Genomic DNA, 5,018 nt, shown 5'->3' on the forward strand with positions numbered 1-5,018 from the left:
CTTGTTCTGGTTTTCTGACCCAAATATTATTGAAGCTTCTGGATCAGCATGACTTCTAAGCAGCAATCGCAAGTTTCCTTTAATACTTTTTCTGCCACTAATGTATGCTTATGAACTATTTTGGGTACTAAAGCCAATTTACAGTTATGAACAATTTTAAAGAGGAAGTAAACCCTGATGGGTTTACTTCCTCTTTTTTTCCCTGCAAAGGTAAAGCATAATGGACTACTATGCATCGCATAGTAGCTCATTATGTGTCACTTACCTGACACAGGAGCCAGCGAAGTCGCCGCTGATCCCTGTAGTCCGCCGCATCCATCTTGCTGGTGGCGTCTTGCAGCTCCGACCAATGACAGCGGCGAAGCCGCGATGACGTCACTCCCGCGCATGCGCACGGGAGTCGCGTCTCGCAGCTCCGCCGCTGCCATTCGGCGAAGCCGCGATGACGTCACTCCCGCGCATGCGCACGGGAGTCGACAAATTAGGCAAATCCATTCTTGGACTTGCCGAATTTAGTGCGCCTGCGCGCCGCTGTCTACGGCGCATGCGCCGTAGACAGCGGTGCCCATTTTCGGGCAAATATCTCCTAAACCATATAGGTTTAGGAGATATTGCTTGGACCTACAGGTAAGCCTTAATCTAGGCTTACCTGTAGGTCAAAGTGGTTTGAAGGGGTTTACTTCCTCTTTAAGACTCTTTTTACTTGATACTACCTTGTCTTTGATCAAAAAAATAAGTAGCATTGTTTTTCTTAACCCTAACATTAACTGAAAATATGCTATTGCTAAACAGTTGCGCTAATATCTTGTGGCTAAAAAACAAACAAAACAATTGCAGGGATTTAAAGTGGTTGTAAAGTCAGAAGGTTTTTTATCTTAATGCATTCTATGCAATAAGATAAAAAGCCTTCTTGGTGCAATAGCCTCCCTAATAGCTGAGGTCCATCTAGATCCAGGGATGTTGCGGCTGTCCGGGACGCCTCTCGTTGGCTGAGGGGAGCAAGGGGTGGTGGGGCCGGGCTGCGGCTCCGTGTCTGAATGGACATGGGGGGGGGGGGGGGGGGGGGGGGGGAGCTGTGGCTCGGGTGCCCCCATAGCAAGCTGCTTGCTGTGGTGGGCACTCAACAGGAGGGAGGGGGCAGGCGCACCGAAGAGGGACCAGAGAAGAAGAGGATTTGGGCTGCTCTGTGCAAAACCACTACACAGAGCAGGTAAGTATAAACATGTTTTGTTTTTGTTATTTTTTTTAACAAAAAAAAAAAACCTTTATTTATACACATGTGCAAAAAACATTAAAAAAATTGCAGTAACACTTCTGGCACCAAAAGGGCTAAAGCCAAGGGAAAAAAAATCTCAAGAAAATATAACAAATCTAACTTCTGGCCCTGCTGTTTATGGTTTCCACAGATTTTTATTTTCACTCCATAACGTATAGGACCTCGTGTATGAAAGTGTCATTATATGAACTGGCTAGCAACACCAATATGATTTAGACTTTTATTCCAGCTGCAATTTTCTACAGCAGGTTTTAGTCTAATTGGTGGCTGTGTACAATTAGATGCTACCACAAAACTGCTACACTGACTTGACTAAAAGTGATTTTTTTTAAATTTTTTTTATTTTTTTTAAATCCACCATAAAGTTTTTTTTTTTTCCATTGAGGTACACAGGAAGTCATATACTCTTGGGTTATATTGCTATCATAGGAGGATTGGATGCTGACAAATGAAGAAGAAAAAAAAATAAAAAATCTGTAGACCAGCCAAGGATTACCCCTCTACCTAGTTTGCCTCAGTTTTCTAGCAAAGCAGTACTAAGAGCATGATCACATAAATAACAGGAGTGAGGCTATGGCCCTTAATAGACTTCAGGAAGGGATTTTAATGATGAATATTAAAATAAATTAAAAAAATATATATTTTTCTTCATCCGTTGATAGAGGAAGACATATGATGGATATGTCCAAAAACAGTCCAATTAAGAGCTGAACAAACAACAAAAAAAACACGACTGCCTGGAGCTCAAGAGTTATCTGAAGGACCAATGCCCAAACCTGACATCAGATGAGTTTGACCCCCACACCTGATGAGCCAACCTCCCATCACAACTTTAACAGGGGGCATGGAAACTTAACCTGATGCCCCAAACCAAAGAACCAGGGAGGTGCTGGTCAACTTGAACCCACCAAAAAGCAATGAAACAAATGAGACCCTTTTTGGGGAGAGAAAAAATATAACCTGATGTGGCCAACAAGGAAAGCAATTAAACCCCTAGTAGGAACAGGTCTTAAATAAGGAGCCTAAGAAAATGTACTTGTAAAGACCATTCTGTCTAAATAGGTAAGCCTTTACACCCCTGACCCCATAAGGATCAAAAAAGGAGAAACGTTGTGCCTAGAGAGATTGTCAGAACAGACAACTACCATGACAAAGCAAGACTTACCAGGAAGTAACTAACCCTCAATTTGACTAGAAATCACAACCTGCAAAGGAAGTGAAAGTGACTAGCAAGGCCACCAGAGAACCCAGGCTTTGATTCCATGACTGAGGGCAAGGCAACCCCGATGGCATTGAGGATAATGTTAGACACACTCACACAAGTATGCAATAGGTTCCTCTGGTGCAAGCCCTAAGAGAGCTCCTTCAGGAAAAAAAAAATCTTGCCGATCCTATTAGGCAGCAACATCAGTGGAACAAAGGACTGAAGTTTTATCATGAAGGCAAAGAATAGTCACTTGTGTGATTCCAAAACAGGTAGAAGCGCCAGATAGGCCATCTCCATAAGGCTGTGAATCAGCTAAAGAAGAGGGGCTTTACCTTGGATGGAATGCTCCTACGAAGCCTGATTACCAAATCCTGCTTACTTTGTTAGGTGTGGTTTGACATTGTATGCTATACCTAAGTCTATAGTCTACAAGGATCTCAAAATCTTTCCATTACAGATTCCCCAAAGTAAAAAAAAAAAGGTCTTTGCAGCTGTAGGATCTCTGAAAAACCAAAGGCCAGAGACAGCAGGCGATAAGGGCCCAAAATATCTCTTGAACATCTGAGGTAATGGCAGGACACTGATTGCTTAAAAACAATCTAATCAGTAAGAGACTGTGGGGCCCCTGGAGTCTGGGTATGAGATAGGCACTACCAACAGTGGCCGAGTCCCTTCTGAGCAGTGTTCATTTTGGCAGCAAATTTCGATTTAGTTTTAGTCTTAGGACTAAAATGGCATTTTAGTTTCAGTCCCATTTTAGTCTTCTGCAATTGTTTTAGTTGTATTTAGTTGACTATATCTCCAGTTCATTTTAGTTGTCAAAAATCTAATAGGTGTAATTAAATTGTAATGCATTAGTTAACATTTCTCTTAAATTTCCAAACTCATTATATACTGCTGGAGTAAAAAATCTAATATGTTATTTATTATGGAATTGAGGTATGAATATGCACTACAGACCAATGTTAATTTTGAAGTCAAATTTCAATTTAGTTTTAGTCTTTTGACTAAAATGACATTTTAGTCCCATTTTAGTTTTAGTCAGCTCAGTTGTTTTAGTTTTTCCTATTTTAGTCTACTAAAATAATATTCATTTTATCAACTAAAATGTTTTAGTCAACGAAATTAACACTGCTTCTGAGGCCATGGGGAGATCTGACATTAACTCAGGGTAAGGTACGGGACCGTGGGGAATTTGGTGAATTCTTATGTGACTGCAGTAGAGGCTCCTGATGACAAGGCAGGGGACATGGCCTCACCTGACATAAGTAAGGGGGAGTTCCATGAGGTAGACCCTATAACCATAGGGTAGCACGATTTCAGATGTCAGTATCCTCAGAAGCCACAGACAAAATGTAGGAGAGCATGAGCTAGGGCCATCCATTGCACTTGAGATGTTCTCTTTCCAAACAAGATTTGTTTTTCACAAATCTGTCATCTTTTACACTGAATAGAGAATACATGCCCACTTCTCTGAATTTGCATTCATGTGACCCAGGCAGATGAATTTTGCAGCAACTAGAGTTGAAAACAATGTTGAACGTCTTTAATTACATGCTTCTCTTTCTTTGGATTATCACACCTGGAGTATGCTGTCCAGTTCTGGGCACCAGTCCTCAAGAAGGATGTACTGGAAATGGAGCAAATACAAAAGAGAAACTAACCTAATAAATGGTCTAGAGCAGTGGTGGCAAGAGCACTGTGGGCGCACAGGTGCCATCCCCCCGCCATCCATGCACCTGGCCCCTTTCACAACGCCAGACACATGGATTCCTATGGCGGGAGTAATATTTTTTTGAAGCACCTGATTAGAGCCAGGGCAGAGGCTCTAATAGGCTTCAAAATAGGGTGGGCTAGGGGGGAAAGAGAGTGTGCCCTGATGCCACCCAATTGTGTGACAATAGTAAATTAATTTTCGCTGTTTTCACACTAACCTTCCTCCTCGCCAATCAGGAGACCAGATAAAACATTTTTGCGGGAGGGAGTTTAACAAGACACGAGGCCACTCATTAAAATAAAAAGAAAAGAGGTTTAACCTTAAACTATGTAGAGGGTTCTTTCTTGTTTTTTTTTTTTTTTTTAAGGTCACGTTATCAATAAGCGACCCGCCATCACCCAAAAAGCACCACTAAAACGCCAATAAACCACAGCCAACTCTTCAGTGTGAAAGGGGTAGTAGGAAAACACACTAGAGCAGTAGTTCTCAACCTCAGTCTTCAAGTACCCCCAGCTTGCCATGTTTTGGGAATTTCTCTTAGATAAAATAGCTGTCCAAAATACCAAGCCATCGATTCTGATTTAAAGCACCTGTGCAAGATAAGGGAAAACCTGAAAACATGGCCTGTTGGGGGTACTTGAGGACTGAGGTTGAGAACCACTGCACTAGACCACTTGCTTCTCAGCGCTCAAACTTTGCAAGTCCTCCTCCAGCTCTTTACATCTACATCGCACTTCAGGTCCATTTAAGACACCACTCTCCAGTGGATTAAAAATATAATTCCTCAAAAGGTGAAAGAATTCATAGCGCACCCCGTG

This window comes from Lithobates pipiens, unplaced genomic scaffold, assembly GCF_037356315.1.
Source record: "Lithobates pipiens isolate NorthernLeopardFrog02 unplaced genomic scaffold, aLitPip1_a1.2 Scaffold_3, whole genome shotgun sequence".
In the NCBI taxonomy this organism is placed as follows: Eukaryota; Metazoa; Chordata; class Amphibia; order Anura; family Ranidae; genus Lithobates; species Lithobates pipiens.